The 13639-nt window shown below is 37.9% G+C and overlaps 1 protein-coding gene across 1 annotated transcript in view; it reads right to left on the bottom strand.

Moving 5' to 3' along the window:
* The window catches only part of LOC111579586 (SH3 domain-binding protein 4), a 57620-nt gene extending 44550 nt beyond the window's left edge, over positions 1-13070 (bottom strand). The window contains exon 1 of the mRNA XM_023286909.3: positions 12912-13070. The gene's annotated coding sequence lies outside the window, so the exon portion shown is untranslated. The remainder of the gene's footprint in view (positions 1-12911) is intronic.
* Positions 13071-13639: the final 569 nt, after the last annotated feature.

Below are 13639 nucleotides of genomic sequence, written 5' to 3'. Positions count from 1 at the left end.
ACATTTCCTTAACTAGAACCCTTTTCAGACACAGATTAGGATTACAATAATAACCCAGACTACAATAATGATTCATAGAGTCATTGAGCTAAGCTGCTACTGCCTGTTTTCAATGCAGTAAAAAAAAGGGTTTTTGTGAACATCTCAGTTTGTTATAGATAGAAACTGTGGAGCAAAGTGAATAAAAACAGTATTTGGCTCTCTGTGATGTTGGTTTTGTACCAATAATTCACACAACTCAAAGTACCGTCACTTTTGAGTTTCTGTGAAAGTAAAATCTTACTAGATCCAAACTAGTAAAGTTGTTGTTGCACTTTCTACGGAAAATTATCCATAATGTTCATTCAGACGTGAAGCCAACAGACTCAGGTGCTGTCACAATAACAAAAAGCTTTCTACATTTAGTTCTTGGTGACAAAAACACCCCAAACACAAACCTCACACCTGCTTCTACCTGTATTCAGCAGGATTTGGTGCCACCAGAACTAATATTATGATAAAAGACAGACATTTATTGCACTGACATTAAACAAAAATGTGCACTAAGAAGAGTGAGATGAAGAGAACATTGGGCAAAGAACCCAGAGCAGCTCTGGGGAAAGTGTGGGTAGGAGAATGAAATGCTATTTTCTTATTCCAGTTACCTTCCACAGCAGAAATAAATCACCGGTAAACAGCCTCCTTTTTTATTTATCATTGCATTCATTCAAACGTCACAGCGCAGGAAAAACATCATTACTGTTTCCTTGTGTGAAAATTGCTGCCGTCTTCGCAGGTTTTCAGATGCAGTGAAAATGGAAACAGGAATGAGATAAAGGACTGTCAGTTCCTGAACAGTTCCTGCAACTGCACAGCAAACGTTTGGCTTCTGAAACATCTCAAACGATTATCAGAGGAGCTGTCGATTCTCATCAACCAGCGGATTCATTATTTAATCTATTTGTTGAATGATGCCAGCACAGAGGCAATTTGTCGGTTTAATCGATGGTATTGAAAATATATCAACGCCGATATTTCTGAACCAATGCGAGGATATTTAAGTAATTTAAGCGATTTTCTAAAATGCTTAAGTTCATCGTAACAAATGTTTTTCTTCCATAACATGACACATTTGTGAAAGTTGTGCGTAAATTTTTTCCAAAGACCCAAAACTTTTAAAATACAGAAATATTTCAAATGATCACAAGACAAAAGGCAAAGTTTTGATGGCGACAGTCTTGAAGATGCATCACCAGAAATGTTAAAAATCATCGTAAATGTTGTCTTTTCATTAGTTGGAAGATATTTTTAGTATATTTTGCTCTTATGGCGGCTAGAAACACAGAGCTAAAACTCAAAAATGAAAGCGAAACACTGAGCATGTTCATGCGTTCATGCTGCTGCTGTCAGTCACAGGTACATTAGCTTGAGCACATATTTGCAGACGTTTACGGTGGGTTCTCCACAGTTGCAGATGTTCATTTTCCTCTTGCAACCACAACAGGTATTCGGTGTTTTTCTTTGTTGTTTTTTTTTTTTTTGCGGCAGCTGCAGCCGTCGTTCATTCTTTCGCTTCGTAATGTAAACACACCGACTTGGAATGGGTCTGCGGGGAAAAAAGTGAGGAGGAATGCGAGGAATGCTGAGCTCCAAATGAAATCTTGCATTATTCAAGCGAAGGAGGTGGTAAAAAAAAAAAAAAAAAAAAACGGGAAAAAAGGAAAAATCATCATTCTTTTTACCACAAAAGGGGAGGTTAGAGATCATGTTAAACTGTCATTCTGGGCTTTTATCAGGAAATTCATTGGGCGGCTTTCAGTGTTACCAGTCTTGTCACGAACCGCGAAACAATGGCTATGAACACACACAATGACACACACACACACACCCCTCCACTCCAACACCCACACAGTGACACACACACACACACTTCACTCGCTTTCCTCAACAAGTCTGCAGCTGGCGCAGAGGTGTGCAGCTTGAATCTTTATTACAAACCAGGAAACAGCACTGAGAAATGAGCGAAACTTTACTTTTCTTTCCCCATAAGTTCGTCCCGAAGCAGCCTGGCTCCCACTAACTCATATCGGATGCAGCGTAAAGCTCAGCAGAACACATTCCTGCGGGTTTGTTTACTACCGCGGTCATTGCTCATCACTTAAAAATAACTCTTAGATCAGCATCTTTTCCAGTTAAATGACCGGATTCGTAGCAACTGCTGAAACGTCTCCCGAATCCGCCGAAAATAACGTTTAGTGGGACAAACATATGATTTGCTCCATGCTTTTTTTGGGCTGTTGACACTGGTCCTGAGAGAGATGATATTTTGTTTGGGTGCAGTAGGTTCATAAATAGGGACGCCAGAGCATAACTGTGAAATGTCAGATGCCTAATGTCAAATACGTGGCGCGATCAATAAATTCTGGGACTGTTTCTGCTGCATATAGTAAGTATCACAGATCACAGGTGTTTCTGTAAAAACTGGTCCATTTGCAACTTCTACATGGATCTCAAACTGGAGCAGACATCATATTCTGTCTCTAACCAACTTTCACGTTGGTCACCATGGTGACCAGAGGTAGGTCTGCAGCTACCATCAGGAGAAGAAACAGAAGTTTTCATAGTGGAAGAGCTGTAGTTTCCAAAACCAGAGAAGGAGCAAGAAAAGAGCACGCCATAAGAACCACCTGAAATTCAACCTCCGATGCAGAGATGAAGATATTACACCGACAAGCCTCAACATCAAGAACCCCATCCCAACCAAAAACACAGCAAACATCATCAGCAAAGCGAAAAGGGCCCTCATCAGAGAGAGATTCAGAACCATGGTAAACAAACTTGAAAAAACCAACGCACAAATTACAGAGGAATTAAGCAAATTTAAGGAATGCTTCCCTTTGGAACAATTGCTAATCTAATATATGAGAAAATGACAAAAAGAACATAATCAACAGAGAAGTAGTACCACGTTCATGCTAGTTGTTTTCTTTAATATTCAATATTCATGTAGTTTTTAACTATGAATTAGTCTCCCACGTTCAAATTATCGACAGGTTTTTTTACCCACTATAATGGCTTTCCACCATCCTATTCGATAGATTTGTCTCCCTATGACTTTTTCCTGTTCCCCAAAATGCAACAGAAGTTGAAGCGTTGCCACATTTTCGTACAGAGCGCTCAACATGTTTACAAAACGGGACTTTCAGGGAGCAGTACAAGCGTTGCAGGAACACTGGGAGCAAAGTATCACTGCACAAGGAGGATACTTCAACAGTGATTTGTCTAATACAATTTTAAAGTTGATATTTGGGTGTTTCTGGCTTTTGTTTGAATTAAACAAGATAGTAGAAGACGTCACCTTCTGAGAAACAGTCTGTAGATGAATCAGTAGTAAAGAACTGCAAGGTGTGAGTGATTGTAAGCAGCCTAACAGACATAGAAGATCATAAAGTGTCTAAATCCTCAGTTTTCTAGAGTCAGAACACCTTGAGCGAGATGGTTCAGCTTGGTCTCCTTGACTAAACGACTGGTCCTCGTTTGCAGTCTGATCACCTCATTCTGTCCCCAGAGACACCTGCACTGCGAGTCAGGCTCAAATATTCATTTTTCAGTCACGTTTTGTCACTGAGACCTATAAAAAATTGTGTCAAAGGTGGCCAAATTTAAAACTGGCATGTGTTAGGATTCTTGATTTTCATAGGCACAGTCTGTTGCATACAGTGTCTCCATTACATAGTTTGAGACCAAATAGCTCTGACAAGTTTATTTACCCAAAGCAAAATGTTACACAGGGTACACAAATTTGTGGAATGTGGGATATCGAAAACATCTGTCTGATATTTGTTCATTTAAGACTGATAAGTTAATGATTAACTATTGATAGATTAATTGCTGCTAATAATCAAGTAAAAATATAGAAATCGATAAGGTAAAAGAGCTGCAGAACCTGGTGGCACCACCAGGAGAAGCCTCTTACTGTTTCATGAGACAGAAGACTGCAGTTTATTTGTGTTTAATACTGTATTGAGTTTCTGTAGCAGTTCTGTGTTGGAAAGCAGAGAGCACTGTGGGAGTTAAGCTAGCGGCGGGCACCATGACATAGACTTCTGTGACAGTTAACGACTTCTAACCAGAGCTCACCACAGCAAAGTAGCCAAAGAAATAAAGCGTACAATGTCATTAAAAATAACGCAATCATCATTTGGTATATCGACTGGACGCTATTGATTATTGGCTAAGAAAGTTGTTTGAAATTTGCTTCCATGTTTAGGACAGCACTTTTTTTTACATTCTTGTTTGTCCCTGGACTTTCCTTCCCAATAACATCATAAAAGGCAAGACCTCAAGGCAAGAATTTGTGAGCATACACTACTATTCAAAAGTTTGGAGTCATTTAGAAATGTCCTTATTTTGGAAAGAAAAGCAGTTTTTTTTCAATGAAGATGACATTAAATTAATCAGAAATAAAGTCAAGACATTTTTAATGTGGTAAATGACTATTGTAGCTGGAAACAGCTGATTTTTAATGGAATATCTCCATAGGGGTACAGAGGAACATTTCCAGCAACCATCACTCCTGTGTTCTAATGCTACATTGTGTTAGCTAATGGTGTTGAAAGGCTCATTGATGATTAGAAAACCCTTGTGCAGTTATGTTCACACATGAATAAAAGTGTGAGTTTTCATGGAAAACATGAAATTGCCTGGGTGATCCCAAACATTTGAACAGTAGTCTATAATCCCCTGATATGACACAGTGTTCATCTTATCAGCCAGAAATATTGTGCAGCGTGCGCCTTTTGGGCTATTTTCCATTAGCTTGACCTCACACGTATGTCAAGTTGTGCCAGAAACCTCATACTCTGGAACCAAAACACTGACAGACAGCTGCTGCCAGACAGCAGCTAAAAATACAGCTGCAGTGATGAATGTCCAACGCCAGTGCAGGGACGGTGATGTTCACACCTTGTCACGGAGCGCAGTTTAAAAGCAAAGATGTAAATCAAACTGATAAATGGAGCGTTTCCTTCCTGATGGCAGGTAGCGATGACTCTCGGGCGGCAGCGAAACGCTCGCTCTGGGCTCCAGCTGAGAGGGGAGGTTGTTAGGGAAAAGGCGGAGCTCTCAGATGACTCACTCCTGGTATAATGGCTGGCTTCAGGCCCTGACAAGTAAAGCTGACGGCGGTGGCCCCGGACTGGAGGGGACGGGGTGGGGGGGTGGGCAGAGACCAGCTGGCGGTCTGATGCCAGCAGCAGCCGAACCCTCGCTGTCATAACTCGCGCCGCAATCAGCTGGAACTGAGCTCCGGCGACACCAGGACAAGCACGTTCACCCCTGGAGGGGAGGAGGTGAGGCTTGGAGGGGAGACGCTTATCTGGAATCACATGCATTCATTCACACAAAGGAGGCCATTCAAGACCAGCTGAAACGCAAGATCGGGCCGATGGAAGGATGAACTAAGTTTTTGCTCAACTGTTTTCTCCACACAGACCTTCACAGAGCTGCAGTTCCAGCCGAGTCGTCAGTCATGCTGCCGTTAATCAAATCTGCATCGCGATCAACCGTTCAGAGCGAATATTAGAAATGTCTGAGACAGGAGGCCAGTCTGGGCTGAGGACAAAAGAAGCAGCAAATAACACACGAGATACAATCTATAATTCTTATCTTAATCGAGACACTTGCTGTCAAAAGTCCTATTTTGTCGCTGAGGATGTCAGCGCAGTGGAAAACGTGTGTTATGAAACTTCTCAGGGATTTCAGATGACATTGAGTATGCTAGGGCTCAACAACTAATCATTTTTTTGCAAACTATGCAATTAGCAAATCTCAAAGGCTTTGAGATTTAAAAACCTTCATTAAGCAGGGTTTACACTGTTGTAATTATAAAATAAAATCAAATTTTAAAAAATCTGTCACAAAAATGGCTATTAAACATTCAGCCCTGAAGGATGCCAAGGGTGTCTTTTGAACATTCAGCTCCTAGTGACAACTTCAATTTATACTACTGTCAACAAATCCCACAAAAAAACATGGCAACAGTCGATTAACCGATCCTAATGAGAAGCGTTTTGAATGTATACTGGCTTCCCACAATTACATGAACACGATCGACTACAATATCGATGTTTAAAATGCTTCATTCATAGAAAACAGCTCATGTAGATGAAGTCCACTGGCTACATTTTAGAGTAGGGCATTTTATTTTTATGCTTTTTAAAGTGATTGTGGCATCAGAGCTGTCTAAGCTGGTGCAGTAACTGAGTGGAGACTAGAGGCTTCTCCATGCACCGTCGCCTAGCTAGCATCTACTAAAGCCTGCGTAGGAGACGTTTAGGAAACATCTGTAAATTGCAGCATCTATTGCCATCAAATGTTTAGTAACTGAGGAGGTTTGAGTACAATTTCTATTTAAAGCCTCTTGGAGATGCGCTGAATTTGGGGATTTCAAAAATATTTTATTTATTAAGTCCTATTTTGATGTACATTTGCACTTTTAACAGGAATGTAGCACAACATGGAAGTGAAAGCTGTACTCTGTCCATTTAAATGTGAAAGTCACTATTTCAACACTGAGCAGGATATCTGTAATCAGAATTTGTCTCTTTTTCCAATGATTGTTGGCTTCACATCTAAGTTGCTGCAGTAACTGAGTGGAGACTAGAGGCTTCTCTCTGCACAGCCGGCTAGTTAGCTTCTACTGTAGCCTGCAGGTGAGGTGTTGAGGAAACATCTGTAAACTGTGGCGTCTATTGACGGGAAAATGTTCAGTAATTGAAGAGGTTTGGGCACAATTTATTCGCCAGGGAATGCAGTGGAGTTATGTGATGATTCACGTACGTTTGTCTGTCCGTCTGTTATTCTGTCTGTGCACAACATTACTTAAAAACGGACTGACAGATTTGGATGAAATTTTCAGGGAAGGTCAGAAATGACACAAGGACCAAGTGATTAGATTTTGGCAGTGATGTGACTTATAGTCTGGATCCATGGATTTGTTAAAGATTTCTGTATCATAGCAAGATAGCAGCACGATGTCACTGTAACTATGACAACAAGTGAACACTACATCAGCTGCCTGCTGACGATCACGATTGTGATGCTACTACAAATCCACCACTGCAGTCTTATCAGGATTTATCCGTTGGAAATCACACAAGGAAAAACTGATTAAAGTGTCGGGTGTTTCCGAGTCTTATCAATTTCCGCCGCCCGCTACACATTTAGGTTACACAATTCAGTATCTGTACATAATGTACACATGTATAACACACACCTGTGCTCAGCACAAGGTGATTTTATTTGTGGGTACATCTATATTAAATGTCCACATTCTATGTTGCTGTAATTTCTAATCATCAATAACAAATAAACAAAAGCTGTATTTCTATTAAAAAAAAAAAAAAAAAAAAATCTGCATTTCTGACAATGTCATATGGGGGAATGAACAGCCTTGGCGGAGTACTGCGCTCTCTGAGTGCTTTTCTTGTTTATATTTTGTCTCTTGGAGATGCACTCTTTTTCCAATAATTTTTGGCCTGACATCCGTCTAAGTTCCTGCAGTAACTGAGTGAAGACTAGAGGCTTCTATGTGCAGCCGCCTAGCTAGCTTCTACTGTAGCCTGCATGTGAGACGTTTAGAAAACATCTGTAAATTGCAGCGTCTGCTGACAAGCAAAATATTCATAACTGAGGAGGTTTGGGTATAATTTATTTCTATTTTGTCTCTTGGACATGTGCTGAATTGTCATCATGATCTCAACACTGATCAGAGTATTTGTAATTATAATTTTGGTCACAATCCCGCAGCCCCGCTGGATATTTTTCTCCCCTGTGCCTCGGAGCTCCATTGTTGTCCAAAAACAATTAAAAACACAACACAGAAACCCTGTTGCGCTCAGTTACTGAGGCTTATTTTGAATCAATCCCACGTACGCTCAGTAGAGCACCAAATTGATCCACCACTGAAACTAGTCTCCAGTAAATTCAGGACTGCACTTTGCAAAGTAGCCACAGCTGCTTCAGGAAATGGAGCTTTAAAAGTGAAGAGTTTTTCATGTTTTGAGAGCTGCTTTTTACATCTTCAGTGGGAGGTAGTGGAGCTGAGAGCCTCAGACAGGGCAGGGAGTTCATCTGAGGAGACATTCAGAGACATAATAACACTCTGCTGGGTTCAGCGGGTTCACTGGATCTCTTGACTATATGATATTACTGCCAGCATTGTTCTTTAATTAAAACCTGCCTCTCCAAGAAACAGGAGTTCCCTTCAGAGATCTCGAGTGGTTTTAATGTTGTTTTAATTCATTACGCGAGGCACAGCAAACTGCCCTTGCGCTGCACAAATAAACTTGCATTATTCCCTTTCATACATAAGTTAAGAGGAGATCGATTGCACTCGCACTTGGAGCAGAAGGTAATTAGCTCGGTTTAGCATAAAGGCTGGAAACAGGGGAGACATCAGATGCCTGAAGGGAAACAACAAGCACCTACCGGCCTCCGAAAGCTGACAGATTAACACAAAAATGTAAAAACAAGCTGCGGTAAAGACAGAAAACACTCTGTAGACTTTGTTAAGCTACCATTTAAGGCCAAGAATGAACTTTCATGCACTCTTTTGTGTGGTTATGATTTAACAGCAGCAGATTTATGACATTTAAGAGATTTGAAGTGATTTTCAAACAGTTTGGGATATTTAAAATACATGCTGCTGCTGATGCTGCTGTGGCACTTTTTTATTCTAATCGTGTGATTTAAAGCCAGATGAGGCATTAACTAACAGTTTCTGGGTGTTTTCTTGCTCCCTGTGGGCTCATTTTCTCTACAATATAAAGTCCTGCACATCTATGAAAACAGCAAAAACAAAATGACTGGAAGGAGAGAGAAGTCAACATAATTTGCATTTTTAATTTTCCTCCTATCGGCTCTATATAAACACAGTCTGCAGTTCAGCTGAAAGGTTCTTGATTTTTTAGTCACTAATGGCTTCACAGTTGTGTCGATAATCAGATTTTTTAAATTTTTTACAGAATCTGGTTATAATTTTGGTGATATTTTGAATGAAACATGTCAAATAAAATAATTTTAATGAAATATCCCGATTTTAGGCTGAGATTTGGCAGAACAACACATCACAGATTTAGTTTAGTAAAACAAACAGAAATGTCAGAGTTACAGCTTTATCATGTTTTAAGCTGAACCAGATCTCACCTTAAAATCAGGATATTACATTTAAATCACTTTATTCAACATGTTTCACTTAAACATTTGCCAAAAAAGAACATTGAGGGGGTTAAATGTGTATGAAATTAAATCTGCTGAGGAGCGGAACCTTTTAAACTTGGATGCATTCACGTATATAAACACAAAGTGTTTGACAGAAAGTCAAAAACAACTTCCAGATTTGCATTCTGATCTTTTGCATTCTGCAGGACACCTTATGTAGGTTTGACATTTCAACAATGGAAGCTGCTTGTTTTTGTGAGTTTTTTGTCATTTTTTTAGTTTTTAAAGTTAAATTTAAGATGAAGCAACAAGTCCAATCTCATTTTTATGTCACGTAGGTCGTTATTTGTAGACATGAAGTTCTTTTTTTAACCTTTTACTTAATTAACCAACTGTACATCTCGTCTTTTATCTTTGTTTTGAAAAATCTTTTGCTTTCCTCACTGTATTTTCGATGGTCTAATGTGTTTCTTACATGAATTTAAGGATCTGTGCATTAATTAGGGCTGCAATTTACGATTATTCTCACTGTTGATTCATCTGTAAATTATTATTCTGATTAATAGATTCGTTGTTTGATCTATAAAATATCAGAAAAATATGCAAAAATGTTTATTGGTGCTCAATTTCAGACCATTTATGAAGCTGGAAGTTTATTTTTTATGATTTTTTTTCTATAAAAGCTACTCAAAATAGTGGACAACTGATTGTTTAATCGTTGCAGCTGGTGATTTATATAGAAGCTTCACACGTTTTAGAGCTGATGAGTCGATTAATTGATTAACTGATTGACAGGGAAATAAGATTAATTTTCATTAAGTCATCTTTCAAGCAAAAGTTGTGGGAAAATTGGCAAATATGTGCATTTTCAAAGACGTCACCTTCTGAGAAACAGTCTGTAGATGAATCAGTAAGGAACTGTGTGTTGTGAGTGATTGTAAGCAGCCTAACAGATGGAGAAAAGCATAAAGTGTGTAAATCCTCAGTTTTCTGGAGTCAGAACACCTGGAGAGAGATGGTTCAGCTCGTTCTCCTCGACTCTCTGCTCTGATTGGTCCTCGTTCACAGTCTGATCACCTCCTTCTGTCTCCAGAGACACCTGCTCTGTAGGTCCAGCTCAAATATTCACTTTTCAGTCACGTTTTCTGTGCATCTTTAAAGCCTGTTCCTCAGGCAGGTTTTCGATTAATGGGACAGACTTGACTTTAACTACAGAAAAGAATTGATTTTAAAACCCCGTAATGATTCTTTATGCTTGGAAAAATATGAATCTAGCACATTAAAACAGCCGATGTTTTGCCTTAAACTCACCTCTCGTGTGTTGAAACAGGATTTACTGTCTAAACATCTGCATGTTGTCAACATCTGGCCTTAATGCTTTACTCAATCTGAATATTAAACGATGGTTATGATGCTACATCCACGTAAAATCACATCTTTTACAAACTGACTGCTGGTAAATCTCCATATTAATGACATTTCATCTCAGGGTTTAAGGGTTTTTTTCAGTCATGTTTTATCAGTTTTCTACAGATGTGGAAGTGTATATTCTGTTTTCAGTTACATTTCTTGAAAATAAAAGTTAAAATGTAAAGATATTCACCATTTGGGCCTGTTTTGTTTAACTTTTTTCACTCGAGGTGTAAATAATTCAGGAATTTATCTGTGACTTTAGTGGATATTAATTAGTAATTTAACAAAACTGGGAAAATCTGTAAAGTAACAGTTAAAAACCATATTTATCACTTTTCAGTCCTAAATGTAAGTAATTTTTCTTTCAGTTAACAGCAGATATTTGCAAAATAATATTATCTGTTGATTTATATATAGTAAAAAAATGTGTATTTTACAGCCACACATGATGAAAAACCATTTTTTAAACTTAGAATGTGTATTACGATTATTGTGCATTTTGCATTTTATTGTTTTCTTATTGTTTGTCTTTATTGACTGCATATTTTTGCTTATTTATCTGTATTTATGATGGTGGAAACTGCTCTTTCTGCTGTAACAACTGGGATTATTGAAATCCTATTCTATATTCTTACTATTTATAAAAATACAGATTACATTAAATCCTAATGTCCATAATTTTCCTTTAGTAACAGAAAACATCTGTAAAGTGTTTCTGTGCTTGTTTTGTGTTTGCTTTTTAAATAATTTTCTTTTTTTTACTGATGCAAATACAATTTAAAAATGTGTAATTTTTACAGTCAAACATAGTAAATAGTAAAATACACTTAAAAAATAGTGTACTTTTACAGTCAAATATTGTCAAGGAACTAATTACCACTGAAAAAAACTGATTTTTTTAATGTGGATATTATGTCCAGTTTTGAACGTTTATTTTTATTGTTTTGTTAAAGTTTTGTAAAGTAAATTATTAGTTTTTTTGCTGTGATTATAGTAGACATTCTGTGAAATCTGTAAAATAAACACTAGAAACAGCCGAAAAATTATTAAATTACATATTTTTAATGTTTGTTTGTTTGTTTGTTTGTTTCTGGCTAATTTAAATACATTAAAATTGCGTAATTTTACAGTTAAACCATGTAAAGGAACAAATTCCCATTTGTAAAAGTACCCAAACAGTTTAATATTATGGTCATATGTTGTAAAAGAAAAAAATACTGTTAAGATGTACAATAGTTTTTATTTTGTTGTTGTTGTTTGTTTGTTTGTATGTATATGTATATATATATTTTTTTAAACAAGCGGTATGCAAATTAATGTTTCTGTGATTTTACTAGATATTATCTGTAATCTAACAAATAAAAAAAATAAAAACACTTTTTTACTGAATTCAACTGAGAAAAAAAACACATAACTAGGAAAATAACAGCACATCAAGAAAAAGATTAAACTATATATTTTTAAAATGCATATTTACAAACAAATTTACAACTTTTGGCCTGTTTTTTGTGGGCACTATGTAAATTAACAGTTTTTTTCTGTAGTTTTACTGCTTGCTGTGTCATTTAAAATATCCGTTAACTGTAGAATAAAATACAGTTAAAAATGAATAAAAAAGGTGATGTTTTTTGCATTTTTTACAGTGCAGAGCAGAGTACACTTAGACCCTGGAGGTCAGAGTCCCACTGAGAAGATGATAAAGATGATGAAGATGACTTATTATCAGTGTTGTGTTTAATTGGCTGCTATGGTAACCAGCCTCATTAACATACAGTGAAGCATCCGGATGAACACTGCAGCGGCTCCACATCTGTTCCAACATTATTCTAACATTAATCCAACCTTGATCTCTATTTTAGAGGCTATAATTCATCTCCAGGCTTCTTAAAAACTCCACGAGGTTTAAAAACAGACTTTTGTCCACAAACAAACAGCAGCTCTTACTGTAGTTGTCCAGCAGGTACGATCCACCCAGAGAAGCCAGAAAACAGCGAACCGTTAACGAACACCGGAGCCTGAACCGAACTAAGGAGGTCCGAACACACCGAGGATTAAAGAAAAGAGGAATAAAACCAACCCGGTGTCGGTTAACCGCCGTTTTCTCTCCTTCTCTCGATGAAAACGCAGCACTGAGCGGATTTATACAGAGAAAAGTTGCAGCTTGTAAAGAAAAAAAAAAAAAACAACTGTCGCTTCCAGCTGGAGAAACATTTTCTCCTCCAGAAATGACAAATAAGATGGAAAAAATAAACACCACGGAGGAAGGTGGGAAACCGGAGCCGGGACTGGAGGCTTACCTGGCGGAGAACCGCGCTGCTTTTGTCCCATGAAGAGAAGCTCTGGCGGGGCTCCGGGCGTCGAGCTCTCCGGCGGAGCTGATGTGGATCCAGCGAGTCTCCTGGAGGAAAGAAGCCGAGCGGCGGCTGATGTCACCCGGACAGGGAGGAGCCTCGGCGGGCCCCGGCTCCAGGAGGACATGATGTCACCGGTTCAAACATCCACAGACCCAGTCAGAGCAGCTCTGACTGCTGGAGGTCTCAGGCTTTAATGCAGAATTGTTTATTTTCAAAACAAGTGAAAATATTTTTAAAGGTTTTTCCTAACATGCAAACTAAATTTAAAACAAAATTTTCCCAAAATAGTATTTCACTTCCTGATAATCTGTATTTTCAGAGTAATTCCAACAATTCTATCAACATTGACCCCCCCCCCCCTTTTTTTAATTAATATACAGAAAATAAAGACTAATTATACACATAAAAGATGACCCCACGTCAAACATTAAATAAGATAAAACTTGTGGACTTTTTTTGGCAAAGTCAAAAGGTAAATCAATATATATATTTTTTTATTTTTATATATTTTTTTGCTGTGATTTTAGTAGATATTCTGTAATTCTAACAAAACATTGAAAACCTGTAAAACAAACAGATGAAACAGTAAAAAAATAGCATTTTTCAGTTCTTATTGTACATAATTTTAATTTTTTTAATTTTACTCCTTTTTTTGTTTGTGTTAAATCCAG

The sequence above is a fragment of the Amphiprion ocellaris genome, chromosome 11 (genome assembly GCF_022539595.1).
Source record: "Amphiprion ocellaris isolate individual 3 ecotype Okinawa chromosome 11, ASM2253959v1, whole genome shotgun sequence".
In the NCBI taxonomy this organism is placed as follows: Eukaryota; Metazoa; Chordata; class Actinopteri; family Pomacentridae; genus Amphiprion; species Amphiprion ocellaris.
The sequence above is the reverse complement of the archived record's forward strand: the minus strand, read 5'-3'. Positions and strand labels throughout refer to the sequence as shown.